This window comes from Thalassophryne amazonica, chromosome 6 (assembly GCF_902500255.1).
Source record: "Thalassophryne amazonica chromosome 6, fThaAma1.1, whole genome shotgun sequence".
In the NCBI taxonomy this organism is placed as follows: domain Eukaryota; kingdom Metazoa; phylum Chordata; class Actinopteri; order Batrachoidiformes; family Batrachoididae; genus Thalassophryne; species Thalassophryne amazonica.
Genome location: NC_047108.1, coordinates 10,932,594 through 10,948,868, shown reverse-complemented (window position 1 = coordinate 10,948,868; position 16,275 = coordinate 10,932,594). Strand labels below are relative to the sequence as shown.

The window sequence follows — 16,275 nt, the reverse complement described above, 5'->3', positions numbered from 1 at the left end:
AAATTCCTTTCAGGAGATGATGCACTCAAACTACAAGTTAGAATACAGATTGTTGCACTTGACACCAGAAAGAGGCAGAGATTGTTACAACAGGCAGCTGAGGGGCAGGAAGCCTCAGCACGCTCCCCACCAAAACAGAGGTCCTCCTCTTTGTTGGGCGTAGACTCTGAGGAGGAAGATGGCGATAAAGAAAACATGGACCAGGATGACAATGGAGACAGCGACCTGGTGAGGAAAGAGGTGCTTGTATATTTTGGGGAAAACCCTATCCCAAGGGATAACAACCCTCTTCAATGGTGGAAGGATAACACCACAAGGTTCCCTGCCCTGGCTGCTGTAGCCAAATCTTACCTGTCTATACCTGCCACATCAACGCCATCTGAAAGGCTTTTTTCAGTTGCTGGAAACATTGTTACCAAAAAAAGGGCAAGCCTAACTCCAGAGCATGTTGAAATGCTCACATTCCTCCACTCCAATGTATGACTGCATCTTGTCTTGATAGACACACACGCACATAACACACACACACACACTATTCTTAAGGTGAAAGGAAAGTGGCAGAGTGTAATTTATTTGCATGTGTGAATGAAGATGCACTTTTTTCAGTAGGCTAGACCTAATAACAAAAATGTTAAACTCTGTTTTTTGAGGAAATGGTGGGGCTGCCAGCTGAAACTTTTAATTCACTTTTCTGTATTAACCTAAAGCCCCATAATTTACATTAGTTACTGTAGGCTATTCTTTCAATTTCTCTAAGTATTATGACCTTTTTATTTTGTATTTTGTATTGAATGCTTGCCATCAGAGTGTGTTATTTTGCACTTGACTGATACTTGAATTGTGTTTTGGAATTTTGAGTTTAAGAAAAAAAGGTCAGTGGCAGAGTGTATTACTATAAAGTGTTTTCATCTGAATGAACAATTAAGATGCATTATTTTCTGTAAACTAAGCCTATGTTTTCAACATGTTCATGTCTGTTGGTTCAGAAAGGTCACAGTGAGGAATTGCTGGCTCCCACTGCTGCTATTTGGATTTTTTTTGTTGTTGTTGGAAAAACACTGTATAAGCTTAGAGTTTGTATTCAGAGTTACCTCTTTTTTTTTTTTATATTGAATGCTACCTCAGACACAGAATACATAACTTTGCACTTATATATTCCTACTTGAATTTTATGTTGGAATTTTGAGTTTAAGAGCAATAAACATGCATTGCAATGTTAAGGAATGTGTTTTTTCATTCAGACATTTAAATCAATATGTATAAATGGTTATATTAGTGAAGTAATGGTGAAATAATCGTTAATCGAAACCAAATCGAATCGAAAAATGAATCGTTAGATTAATCAATGCATCGATAAAATAATCGCTAGATTAATCGCTTAAAAAATAATCGTTTGGGACAGCCCTACATCTGATATGTAAGCCTAGATTTGATGTTTTGGTGAAAGAAATCCCTCCTCCGTCCTATGTTCGGTGAAAATTTTCTGACAAACTCAGAAACCAAAAAAGTTGAGAAAAAAGAAAAACCTGACACCACCACACACACACACACACACAAAAAAACAACTCTGATTCAAGTGCATGAACTAAATACATACTCCTGACATTTGATCACATCTAATTTAGCTTATGAAAAGCCACTTCTAACAGGACTTTGACCTTGAAAGTCTTTTCCAAGGTAAAATTTTGTGGAATTGGAAACTAGTGTTGCTGGAGGTTTGCGCTAGAAGTGCGGTGTTCTAGTTTACTTTGCTTTTTCCTCCCGAGTCCCCAGCTATGGTGTGGACAAGGATCTTTGGTTTACAAACACTTTATCTCTTGGCATCTGATGCATAAGGTCTTGTACTTGTGTTTGACCACTTGAAAGGTTCAGGTGAAATAAATTAAAAATATACATTAGTGGAGCCACTGGTTAAACACTCCATGAATGGTTTATATGCCATCCAGAGTTAATCAACCCCATCTCAGAAACCTTTTAATTGATTGTGCTAATACACTTATAAGGTTCATTTATCTCACATCATGAAGTGTTCAATCCAGCAGCAGCCATGGTTCTTATGACCCACTTTCTACAGGTCACTTACTTCCTCCAACCTTTAAATGGAGCGCCAACTTGGCACAAATGAACTCCAAGCCTTTCACAAGAGCCTGCTGGGTTCTATATGACTCTGAATCAATGTACTGTAACATTTTTAAAATAAACCCTCTGAGCTCCTGTGATTGAATCACTTCCAGGCTGATGCAGTTAACAAAGTGGGCGAAAGTCCACCTCTGAAGGTCGCCGGAGAGCAGATTACGTCACAGATGAATCCATATTTCAGCTGTACTGCATAGCAGCGTATGGGTGAATGTTTTGCTGATGTCAGTGTTGTGACACCATCGCGACCATGCTAGTAATGAGACTTATCAGACATGTCATTTGGACAGCAGTAATCAACATCAAACTGAATACAGAGACACTTTCATCCACTGAAATCTCAATTCAGCATAACACAAGAAACAAGTCATGTACTACATCTTTAATTATCCCTACTTCCATCATAAACATCACCTGTCAGTTCTGGGACAATCTGGAAGACCCCATATGTCAATCTGTTCCAACTAAGCAGTAGCCATCCATATGTAGCCATATATGCAACCCTATTTTTATTGAGCAATTCTAGTTAGTCAATCTAGGTGACGTGATTATGGTGCTACATGCCTTTACGCCTGTTTTCTATCCGACGGTCAGGCCAAAACTATGTATTTTAGTGACAATCGTAAACACCCTCTCTGGTTCCAAAATATTTGTAGTTATGGTTATAATGATTGCCATATATGCATTTTACACTTGGAGTAGAAAAAAGATAAAATGCTTAACATGACCGGGTTCCAGGGATTTGGGCTCAGCCGTCTGATGCTTTATCACTTACACCACAGTGCTGCACTCTGCAATAGGTCACAGCTTGAAATCATCATACTTATCACGTATGAATGGTTAGAGTATGAACCCTAACCCTATGACATAATTAACACAGCTACATACACATACCCATTTATCACCAGCACCCATAATCTGCAGTTATATGATAAGTGTGGACAACTTTCCACAAACATCTGATCATGGTGTGAAGATGATGTGGTACAAAAATACACTCAATCTTTTCCGCAACACTTTTTTTCCAATCAATCAAATCACTTTATTTAACCCCAAGGGGCAATTTTAAAAAGGCACAACAGTAGCTTGGAAGACTTTAAAAAAAATTAAAAAAATTACATACACACAATACACAGACCGTGCAACCACATGCAACAACCAAAAAAGTTGTAAGTGCTGTTTGATAAAGTGCTTTTAAATATTAAAATGTGCTTCAAACATCTGTTTCAAGCCATGAGGGGATTAAAGTTCAGCATTAAGCCGCATTCAAACCGCACGTCACACGACGTCACAAATTTGTATCCCTCGCCTGGTGATGGACGCGCTACCATCACCCAGTGTGTCGCTCTGCTTGAGCCGCATTTACACCGGACGCCACACAACGCCACAAATTCATCATTTGCTGCAGGAGCTGCGTCTGGATGACGACTGCTTTCAGCGCTACTTCCGCCTCTCCAGGACCCAGTTTGAGGACCTCCTGTCCCGCTCGCACACTCACATGTGAACAATTAAAAAAAAAAAAAAAAAAAAAAACCTGCGGTGCTGCTGCTCACTCTCCCCTCCAACTCTGTCATAACTGTGTTATAAACCAGTCACCATTTGTTTTATTATACATCTGTGTAGTTAATAAAATTATCTTCACAGACAATTCGTTCGCACACGCACGTGAAGAAAAAAAACTGGCTGCTGCTGCTGCAGTGCTGCTGCTCGCTCTCCCCTCAAACTCTGTCATAACTGTGTTATAAAGCAGTCACCATTTGTTTTATTATACATCTGTGTAGTTAATAAATAAAATAATCTTCACGGACGATTCCTTCACGCGTGCATGTGGGGGAAAAAAAAAAAAACGGCTGCTCGTGCTGCTGCTCCCTCTCCCCTCAATCTCTGTCATAATTGTGAAATAAAGGACAAACGGGGCATAAGTCCTGCTCACAGGCTGGCTGCCAGAGACAGGACATGTCCACATCAAGTATAAACTCCAGACATCTCCATGTCACTACATATCCAGTCCCTGATCGGTCATCGCGACACGACAAAACGAAAAAGTTCAGATTTTTCATCTTGGGGAGGATGGCAACGCGATATCGCAACAATCGCTCAAAATCGCTTAATTCACGTCCATCGCGTCGCATTGCGTGGCTTGAACTTTTGTGGTGCCACAACACGTCCTTCCATAGGGATTACATGGCAACCTGTCGCAACCGTCGCTTGCGTGTCGTCCGTGTGAACAAGGCATTAAGAAGCTGGACAGTCCTGGGGAAAAAGGTTGTCCTTCTCTTCTGAGTCCGACAGCCTGGAGGTGTCTGAGCAAGTTTCTTTTCACCTAAGTAAAGAGGCTAGTAATTCCACTTCAGTTGTTACATTTCTATTGGTTATTTATTATTAAATAAAACCTCAAATGGATAGATGCTGCATGGATACTTTTTCACAGCACAAAGACGAAGACACTCTGGTAAACAGGCCTCATGTCATCTGGACAGAGACATCGGATCAGGACCACTGACTGGGTTGCTGGCAACGGTGTTCAAATGCTACTTTGCAAATATCCACCTGGAACGAAAACAAAGTTAGCCGGGGAAGCCTGCCAGCTTTCCCCGGTGCCAGACGAACGCTCGCATTCCGGTTCAGGCTAAAAATAACCACTAAAGAGGGTGACACACATCTTCCTAGGCTAATGTATCACACGGAGAGAAGCACCGCCACCTCTTGGGGGGAAGAAAAGAACAGGACTCGGGCTTTAAACTGAGGTGGAGACACTAGGGCGTTTAAGTCCGGCTTGAGTGCACAAACAGCGGTCACGTCCACTGCACAGACACGCTGGCTAACTTACCGTTAACCAACTAGCTTCCAGACGAGCGTGTTTAGTCATTTTAAGCAGTAAAGTAACGGCAGCAGATAGGTACGCCTTCATAACGACTTAAAATGTGTGATGCTTTAAGAAGAACGTTAAATAAAAAGTAATTTCCCTTCTAACATTAATTTGGAAGACCAAAACTAACGCTAACCAAGTTAGCCACCTTGTCCCCAGCCGCTTGAGCTTTGAGTCACTTCAATCCGAGGACTGAGATGTAAACAAGGCCCGGTGGAGCTCAACAGAAAAAAAACAGCAAAGCAAAACAAAACAAAAAATAAAAAGGCACACTGAAACAACCGCTACGTTTTTTTTCATCAGTTCGACAGGACTGTTCTTACCGGTGAGAGCGACGTGGGTTCAGTCACCAACGTGCGATTTTACTTTCTGCTCGGATGTTTGTAGACACAAGCTTCACAGAGCTGCTTATCAGTGACGTCACATCCGCCTCCGCGGGAAACAGTTCCAAAATAAACCAACAATAAATAACTATTTATCAATTTATATATTTTTATTAGGGCCCGAGTAGGCAACGTCCTACGAGGACCCTATTGTAATTGCGCTGTTTATTATTATTATTATTATTATTATTATTATTATTATTCTCACTCTTGAAATCGAAATTTCGGCCTCTTCCCATGCTCAAAAACTCACCAAACTTTCCAAAGTCGTCCGGCCGGATCCGAAATTCGATATTTTGGGGGCCTCGCACATGGTCGCACAAAAATCGCGAAATAGCGCCCCCTAGAAATTTTCAAAAGCCCCTCCGCATTGGGCTTTTTTCGTTATAGCCTCACGAAATTCGGTACACATATTTACCATGCCAGAACGCACGAAAAAGTCTCTTACTGTCATGGTGAAATATCGACAGGAAGTCGGCCATTTTGATTTTAAGTTTCGATTTTGAGCAAATTTTTGCCATTTTTGGCCATTTCCACTAATTACATTTGAACGAACTCGTGCTAGGGATTTCATCCGATCGACTTAAAATTTGGTCAAAATCATCACAACACAATGGTGATCAAAAGTTATCAAAAGATTCTAATTAAGTCAAAAGGCGTGGCTGCTAGGGGTCGTCAAACTTTGGCGAGCTTTTCGGAGCACGCCATTTCACTTCGAACGGCTGTCACGCCCACATACTTCATCGTAGATCCTTCAAACTTGCTGGACATGATGAGGGCTCCACCCTGAACGTCTACATATCTTAAGTTCCCACCTGCGCCATAGCGCCCCCCGGTGGTGGCGGGAAATGTCCTATTTTTACTTTAAGAGGTGCTGATGTCACATACTTAACCCAATCAACTTCATTCTACTTTTAAAACATGCAGTAACGGCATCCGTGTGGCGGCGTACCGAATGTTGCCCATTCGCCATGAAATTACGTTCTTCCTTTTGACGGCTTTAGTTTTGTCACATCATCATGAAAATTGACACACAGGTCGAGCACGACAACCTCTTACAATTCATAGGGGCGTCGCCCATGGGCGGGGAAAAATGCCTCAATAGTGCCCCCTTCAAACTTCCAAAACCCCTCCCCATAGGGGGTTTTTTGGAGTAGGGAGATGAAAATTGGTACACATGCGTGACTTGCATAGACGTACAAAAAAGTCTCTTGCACCACGGGTCTACTCCAAACAGGAAGTCGGCCATTTTGAATTTTCTTCTCATTTTGGCGTGATTTCCACGTTGTATTTGAACGAACTCCTCCTAGGGATTTTGTGCAATGCACTTCAAATTTCTTCCAGATCACCCAGAGACGATACTGACCAAAAGCTATCGAAAGCTTTTCTGTATGTCAAAGGGTGTGACCGCTATGGTGCCGCCATTTTGACCCTTCGCCATATGAACATTATACTTAAACAGGTACTGAAGTCACATATTTAACCCCATCAACTTCCTTCCACTTCTAAAACATGCAGAACAACTTGGTGACCGTAGACGATGATTGCCGTGAAGTTATGAGTAACGGCATCCGTGTGGCGGCATGCCGAATATTGCCCATTCGCCATGAAATTACGTTCTTCCTTTTGACGGCTTTAATTTTGTCATATCATTATGAAAATTGACACACAGGTCAAGCACGAGAACCTCTTACAATTCATAGGGGCCTCGCCCATGGGCGGGGCAAAGTGCCTCAATAGCACCCCCTTGAAAATTTCAAAAACCCCTCCACATAGGGGTTTTTTTGGTGTAGGGAGATGAAAATTGGTACACATGTGACTTGCATAGACGTACAAAAACGTCTCTTGCACCATGAGTCTACTCCAAACAGGAAGTCGGCCATTTGGAATTTTCTTCTCATTTTGAAATGATTTCCACATGTTGTATTTGAACGAACTCCTCCTAGGGATTTTGTCCAATGCACTACAAATTTCTTTGACAGCATCCAAACATGATACTGACCAAAAGTTATCGAAAGCTTTTCTCTATGTTGAAGGGTGTGGCCGCTATGGTGCCGCCATTTTGACCCTTTGCCATGGAACATCAAGTCATGATAACTCCTTCATGCTTTGCCTGATTGACTTGAAACTTCACATGTATAATCACGGTTGGCCCCTGAACACACCCAGCCCCTCTGTTTGTACACTGAGCGCCCCCTAGTGGATGAACAATCAACATGTCATAACCCCTTGATGAATTGTGTGATTTGTTTAAAATGTTAACTGTGTGATGAGTGGTTGCCCCTGCATGCACATGCCCACATGTGGTCACAAGGGCTCCCACTGGCCTGGGTAGGCGGTTGCGCAGAACAAGGGCCTGTATATGACTGCTTGCAGTCCTAGTTATTATTATTTTTATTATTCTCACTCTTGAAATTGAAATTTAGGCCTGTTCCCGTGCTCAAAAACTCACCACACTTTGCAAAGTCATCCGGCCGGATCCGAAATTCGATATTTTGGGGGTGTCGCACATGGTCGCAGTGAAATCGCGAAATAGCGCCCCCTAGAAATTTTCAAAAACCCCTCCGCATTGCGTTTTTTTCATCGCAGCCTCACGCAATTCTGTACACATATTTACCATGCGAGGACGCTCAAAAAAGTTTCTTACTGTCTTGGTGAAATATCGACAGGAAGTTGGCCATTTTGATTTTAAGTTTCGATTTTGAGCTAATTTTTGCCATTTTTGGCCATTTCCACTACTTACATTTGAACAAACTCGTCCTAGGGATTTCATCCGATCGTCTTCAAATTTGGTCAACATCATCACGACACAATAGTGATCAAAAGTTATCAAAAGATTCTAATTAGGTCAAAAGGCGTGGCTGCTCGGGGTCATCAAACTTTGGCGAGCTTTTCGGAGCACACCATTTCACTTCGAACGGCTGTCACGCCCAAATACTTCATCGTAGATCCTTCAAACTTGCTGGACATGATGAGGGCTCTGCCCTGAACGTCTACATATATTAATTTCCCACCTCCGCCATTGCGCCCCCCGGTGGTGGCGGGAAATGTCCTATTTTTACTTTAAGAGGTCCTGACAGCGCTGCCGTTTGGCATAAGCAGACTACGCAGCCTGCGTGGGGCACCAACCATGTTGCACTAGTTTGCAGGGCCTCCAATTGACTGAAAAATGTGTTGAAATTATTACATTATTACATTTCAAAATCAATATGAATTATTTATAAATAGGCCCATGTTTTTGTCTTTAAACATTGTGTAGTAATTTGCCCCATTACTTAATTGGGGCAAATTAACAGTTTTTTTTTTTTTGCCTAATATAAAGCCCCCATCCACCCCCGCCCCGATTCCCTGAAATGGTACAGCCCAGTTTGCGTCTTTCTCTGTTAGCTGTGTCACCTAACCAGGGTTGCCAGATCTGACAATTTCCAGTCCAATAAATGCTCAAAAATGCAAGGAGGCACTAAATCCTGCGCAATTTGAAGTGGGTTTTAAAATGTGTGAGGTAATTCTACACAAAAAACTCATCCAGGACCAGTGCCATATTTTTACCCTAAATAAACCAATTGGATGGGAAAAACACCCCAATCTGGCAACCCTGCGCCTAACTGAAGTAGCACTGCTAGCCTACATTCGATTCTGACATGAGACGACAAGTTGCCACTATGCCACAATTAAACAATGAAGCGACAGCAGGAGTCTGGAGCTGAAAAACGGAGGAAAAAGAAACAAAAAAGTTGATGCCCGTGCATCCCTTGCTGGTAAGTACATGTTAAAGGTTTAAATTGTTTTGATTACTTAATGTTCAGTGGTGCTAGGGTTGCGTTGGCTTTGCTGATTTGATGTAGCTTTAAACGCTAAACGAATCTGGATATTACAAGGCATGTGGCATGTTTGCAAATAGTTGGGCAATGTAGTTTGAAGATTTTGAGTGCTTTGTAAGTCAGCAAAGTCCTAATTAACCGTCAGTGCACTACTTAGGTCCAAATCTATTCTGCCTGACAACATGATCAGATAGCAACTATAAATTTGACAGGCTGATAAATATACCAAGAATAGTGAGAATAATTTCAGAACTTTAAGGCATATGTATGTAAATTACGTATCCACTGCTTAAAATAGACATGCATGCTTGCGTGCAGTCAGCAGAATGCTGGAAAAGAAATGCAGTTTAGTTGGTGGGGGTACTGTAGAGTGCTCCATTCCCCCTTAGGGTAAGGAAAGGGTGACACCTGCTGGTAAACGTTAGCATTTGTTGTGGTTGTGTATGGTTTCACAATGCCACCACTGTTTTGCTTGATGTGTAGTATTGAGCATTTTAATATTTAGGTATTTTTCTATGTGTCCATAATTTAATATAATATAATGGTTTCATGTAGTTTTCCTATCATTATGGAATACACCAGATACTAGATAACATAATATAATGAAGTGTTTTACAGGGGGGTGGGGGTGGGGGGGGGGCGCTCCCTGACCAGTTATGCTTAGGGCCTCCAAAACCTTAGCAGCGGCCCTGGGTCCTGATGTCACATAATTAACCCAATCAACTTCATTTCACTTCTAAAACATGCAGAACAAATTGGTGAACATAGGCGATGAACGCCGTGAAGTTACGAGTAATGCCGTCCGTGTGGCGGCGTGCCGAATATTGCCCATTCGCCATGAAATTACGTTCTTCCTTTTGACGGCTTTAATTTTGTCATATCATCATGAAAATTGATACACAGGTCAAGCACGACAACCTCTTACAATTCATAGGGCCGTCGCCCATGGGCGGGGCAAAATGCCTCAATAGCGCCCCCTTGTAACTTTCAAAACCCATCCCCATAGGGGTTTTTTTGGAGTAGGGAGATGAAAATTGGTACAAATGTGTGACTTGCATAGATGTCTCTTGCACCATGGGTCTACTAAAAACAGGAAGTCGGCCATTTGGAATTTTCTTGTCATTTTGGCGTGATTTCCACATGTTGTATTTGAACGACCTCCTCCTAGGGATTTTGTCGAATGCACTTCAAATTTCTTTGACAGCATCCAAACATGATACTGACCAAAAGTTATCGAAAGCTTTTCTCTATGTTGAAGGGTGTGGCCGCTATGGTGCCGCCATTTTGACCCTTTGCCATGGAACATCAAGTCATGATAACTCCTTCATGCTTTGCCTGATTGACTTGAAACTTCACATGTATGATGACGGTTGGCCCCTGAACACACCCAGCCCCTCTGTTTGTACATTGAGCGCCCCCTAGTGGATGAACAATCAACATGTCATAACTCCTTGATGCATTGTGTGATTTGTTTAAAATTTTAATTGTGTGATGAGTGGTTGCCCCTGCATGCACATGCCCACATGTGGTCACATGGGCACCCAGTGGCCTGGGTAGGCAGTTGCGCGGAACGAGGGCCCGTATATGACTGCTTGCAGTCCTAGTTATTATTAGTATTCTTGCCACTTTTGAAATCGAAATTTCGGCCTCTTCCCATGCTCAAAAACTCACCAAACTTTCCAAAGTCGTCCGGCCGGATCCGAAATTCGATATTTTTGGGGCGTCGCACATGGTCGCAGAAAAATCGCGAAATAGCACCCCCTAGAAATTTTCAAAAAAATTAAGTCAAAAGACGTAGCGGCTAGGGGTCGTCAAACTTTGGCGAGCTTTTCGGAGCACGCCACTTCACTTCGAACGGCTGTCACGCCCACATACTTAATCGTAGATCCTTCAAACTTGCTGGACATGATAAAGGCTCCGCCCTGAATGTCTACATATCTTAAGTTGCCACCTGCGCCATAACGCCCCCGGTGGTGGCGGGAAATGTCCTATTTTTACTTTAAGAGGTCCTGATGTCACATACTTAACCCAATCAACTTCATTCCACTTCTAAAACATGCAGAACAAAGTGGTGAACGTAGGCAATGAACACCGTGAAGTTACGAGTAACGGCATCCGTGTGGCGGTGTGCCGAATATTGCACATTCACCATGAAATTACGTTCTTCATTTTGACGGCTTTAGTTTTGTCACATCATCATGAAAATTGATACACAGGTCGAGCACGACAACCTCTTACAATTCATAGGGGCGTCACCCATGGGCGGGGCAAAATGCCTCAATAGCGCCCCCTTGAACTTTCAAAAACCCCTCCCCATAGGGATTTTTTGGATTTGTGTGATTTGTTTAAAATTTTAACTGTGTGATGAGTGGTTGCCCCTACATGCACATGCCCACATGTGGTCACAATGGCACCCACTGGCCTGGGTAGGTGGTCGCGCGGAACGAGGACCGTATATGACTGCTTGCAGTCCTAATTATAATTATTACTGCTGTTGCTGCTGTTATCATTATTCTTTCATTTCCGATTTTTGGCAACAATTTCAAAATTAAGGAAAATGGGACAGAATTTTTTAAAGCCATATGTAATCACAGTTCTTACTATTACTGACTATGTTATCTAATTGTATGTGGATTACATACAATTGAGACCAATTATTCCATTTTACACCAGATTATGTACGATTCCCATTATACAAATTTGTGTGTGTGTGTGCGTGCGTCCATGCGTGGTGCACAAAGCCACCACACCTCATACCACATTTCCACCACACTTTTCCAAAAAGATCAAATTTACCTGTTAATGTCTCAAAACTGTCTTCTGCAGAAGAGTGGAATGTGCTTTTCATGACTTTCATATTGTGTAAGAGGATCCTGAGGCTTCTGTTCAGAGAACGGGAAGTTCCGTACTTTCCAGATTGCATACAGTGTTTCTGCAATGCTATTTTTATTACAATTACACCCCATTTTAGGACCTGATGGGTATTTGAATTTTTACATTTCTGAAATTACAAACAATGGTGACAAGCAATGATGTATTATTGTATAATGGCTAAGTGGATCCTTGTCATTTGATTGGTGCTTTGTATGTCACATGACATGGATTAATTCATCACATTTGTGTTGCATTGCATTTAGAGTGCAAATTTGGTTCCATGCATTTGGGACCATTGCACTCTGCACACACACGCACGCACGTGCACGTCCTTGTGCATACACAAGTAATAGCGCACGCACAAACAAAACAAATCCACTGTGCTGTCTTGAGGCTGTTGGCAGGAAGTTGGAAAGAAAAGCTGGACTAATAAGCCACTTCAGCATTACAAGCACGCATGCGCGCACTTCCGGTATCGGGACAAACAAAGCCACGACACAAATGATATAAAACACTACAAGACAACACAGTCCAATGTACTGGGAAACATTTATTATGCTTACTTTTGATGAGAAATGCCATTTAACACATGCAGTGAGCGATATTACATTGATTACGCGTCAAGCACGTGCATTTGTTTGTACCGATGCCTTCCCATCAGCCCGCACATGCCGGAGATGCTGAAGTGGCTAATTTCTGATGTGATTATTTTTTTGCTGCACTGAGGATGTACACAGTGTTTTTTTGGTTGTACACGCACGCACAAGCGCTCACCAGGTTGCGTGTGTGTGTGTGTGTGTGTGCACACGTGCGGCGGACGACGACTGTCGAGACATGATTTGATTCAGCTAACTGACGCTACTAATTCTTGTAACACACACATACACAAAACAAGTCCACTGTGCTGTCTGGAGACTGTTGGTAGGAAGTTGGAATGAAAAGCTGGACTCATTTCTGACATGACTTTTTTTTTCGCTGCACTGAGGATGTGCACAGTCTTTTTTTTTTTTGGCAGTACATGCGCAAAAGCGCTGACCCGGTTGCATGTGTGTGCGCGGGGGAAAACAACACAATGATTTGATTGAGCTAACTGATGCTGCTAATAACACACACACACACACACACAATCCACTCCGCTGTCAGCCGTCTGGATGCATGAAGAGTTGTTCAGATGAAACAATGACGTGATTTTTGGCTGGACTGAGGAACTACACAAAGTCTTTTTTTTTTTTTTTTTTGGAAGTCCGAAGTCAGTGCACAGCATCACTGGACTATACGTTACAATTTGGACTTTAGCAGCAGTGGAACAGCAAAATTTAAGTCCCTTTTCTGTTGTTTATAAATTAATAAAATGTCAAATGACAAAGATCTATTTTAGCCGTTATATAAAACAAATAATGAATGTTTTTACATTCTTTCAATGGAACGAATATTTGCCTCGTTGAAAGGTATGTTCCAGCTTTCACCTCATGAAACATCTGTACCACTGAACTCATAAACATTCATTATTTGTATAATATAATCTATAATAATTATTAATTAGCACCTATGATTTCTATAGCTTAATGTCTGGCAATTTAGAGATTTCAAGTTCTGATTAGCAAAAGTATAGTTAGAATGAAGAAAGTGTAATGATAAGATGATGGGTTAAATGAGATATCTGGGTACATTAAAATTAATAGCTGAAGTGACCTGAATTACTTTTGTCATCTCAGTTTCTTTGTACATTTAACATTGCTTCAGAAAAGGCAGAACATTTGTACCAAATCAACATGTGTTTCCATATAACATTAAATCGGTGTGTAACTTTGCAAAAACAATGTCGGACTCTGTTGTTTTCTCTGGGCCCCTCCCCAATCAGACCGGGAGTGACATGTTTAGCCGCATGTTCTCCTTGAATTGCTGGCTGTCTGAGTGGTGTCCAAAAAATGAGGTGGGCTTCATTGATAATTGGCAAAGCTTCTGGGGAAAACCTGTTCTTGTTAGAAGAGACGGCATCCATCCAACTTTAGATGGAGCAGCTCTCATTTCTAGAAATCTGGCCAATTTTCTTGGATCCTCCAAACTGTGACTGTCTAGCGTTGGGACCAGGAGGCAGAGCTGTGGTCTTATACACCTCTCTGCAGCTTCTCTCCCCCTGCCATCCCCCTATTACCCCATCCCCGTAGAGACGGTGCCTGCTTCCAGACTACCAATAACCAGCAAAAATCTATTTAAGCAAAAAAATTCAAAAAGAAAAAATAATATAGCACCTTCAATTGCACCACAGACTAAAACAGTTAAATGTGGTCTATTAAACATTAGGTCTCTCTCTTCTAAGTCCCTGTTGGTAAATGATATAATAATTGATCAACGTATTGATTTATTCTGCCTAACAGTAACCTGGTTACAGCAGGATGAATATGTTAGTTTAAATGAGTCAACACCCCCGAGTCACACTAACTGCCAGAACGCTCGTAGCACGGGCCGAGGCGGAGGATTAGCAGCAATCTTCCATTCCAGCTTATTAATTAATCAAAAACCCAGACAGAGCTTTAATTCATTTGAAAGCTTGTCTCTTAGTCTTTTCCATCCAAATTGGAAGTCCCAAAAACCAGTTTTATTTGTTATTATCTATCGTCCACCTGGTCGTTACTGTGAGTTTCTCTGTGAATTTTCAGACCTTCTGTCTGACTTAGTGCTTAGCTCAGATAAGATAATTATAGTGGGCGATTTTAACATCCACACAGATGCTGAGAATGACAGCCTCAACACTGCATTTAATCTATTATTAGACTCTATTGGCTTTGCTCAAAAAGTAAATGAGTCCACCCACCACTTTAATCATATCTTAGATCTTGTTTTGACTTATGGTATGGAAATAGAAGACTTAACAGTATTCCCTGAAAACTCCCTTCTGTCTGATCATTTTTTAATAACATTTACATTTACCCTGATGGACTACCCTGCAGTGGGGAATAAGTTTCATTACACTAGAAGTCTTTCAGAAAGCGCTGTAACTAGGTTTAACGATATGATTCCTTCTTTATGTTCTCTATTGTCATATACCAACACAGAGCAGAGTAGCTACCTAAACTCTGTAAGGGAGTTAGAGTATCTCGTCAATAGTTTTACATCCTCATTGAAGACAACTTTGGATGCTGTAGCTCCTCTGAAAAAGAGAGCTTTAAATCAGAAGTGTCTGACTCCGTGGTATAACTCACAAACTCGTAGCTTAAAGCAGATAACCCGTAAGTTGGAGAGGAAATGGCGTCTCACTAATTTAGAAGATCTTCACTTAGCCTGGAAAAACAGTTTGTTGCTCTATAAAAAAGCCCTCCGTAAAGCTAGGACATCTTTCTACTCATCACTAATTGAAGAAAATAAGAACAACCCCAGGTTTCTTTTCAGCACTGTAGCCAGGCTGACAAAGAGTCAGAGCTCTATTGAGCTGAGTATTCCATTAACTTTAACTAGTAATGACTTCATGACTTTCTTTGCTAACAAAATTTTGACTATTAGAGAAAAAATTACTCATAACCATCCCAAAGATGTATCGTTATCTTTGGCTGCTTTCAGTGATGCCGGTATTTGGTTAGACTCTTTCTCTCCGATTGTTCTGTCTGAGTTATTTTCATTAGTTACTTCATCCAAACCATCAACATGTTTATTAGACCCCATTCCTACCAGGCTGCTCAAGGAAGTCCTACCATTATTTAATGCTTCAATCTTAAATATGATCAACTTATCTTTGTTAGTTGGCTATGTACCACAGGCTTTTAAGGTGGCAGTAATTAAACCATTACTTAAAAAGCCATCACTTGACCCAGCTATTTTAGCTAATTATAGGCCAATCTCCAACCTTCCTTTTCTCTCAAAGATTCTTGAGAGGGTAGTTGTAAAACAGCTAACTGATCACCTGCAGAGGAATGGTCTATTTGAAGAGGTTCAGTCAGGTTTTAGAATTCATCATAGTACAGAAACAGCATTAGTGAAGGTTACAAATGATCTTCTTATGGCTTCGGACAGTGGACTTATCTCTGTGCTTGTTCTGTTGGACCTCAGTGCTGCTTTTGATACTGTTGACCATAAAATTTTATTACAGAGATTAGAGCATGTCATAGGTATTAAAGGCACTGCGCTGCGGTGGTTTGAATCATATTTGTCTAATAGATTACAGTTTGTTCATGTAAATGGGGAATCTTCTTCACAG

At 41.5% G+C, this 16,275-nt stretch overlaps 1 protein-coding gene across 1 annotated transcript in view; it reads right to left on the bottom strand.

The window, feature by feature from the left end:
• Positions 1-5,433, bottom strand: part of arih2 (ariadne homolog 2 (Drosophila)) — a 77,380-nt gene extending 71,947 nt beyond the window's left edge. Inside the window, exon 1 of the mRNA XM_034171750.1 lies at positions 5,329-5,433. The gene's annotated coding sequence lies outside the window, so the exon portion shown is untranslated. The remainder of the gene's footprint in view (positions 1-5,328) is intronic.
• Between the last annotated feature and the right edge of the window lie 10,842 nt (positions 5,434-16,275).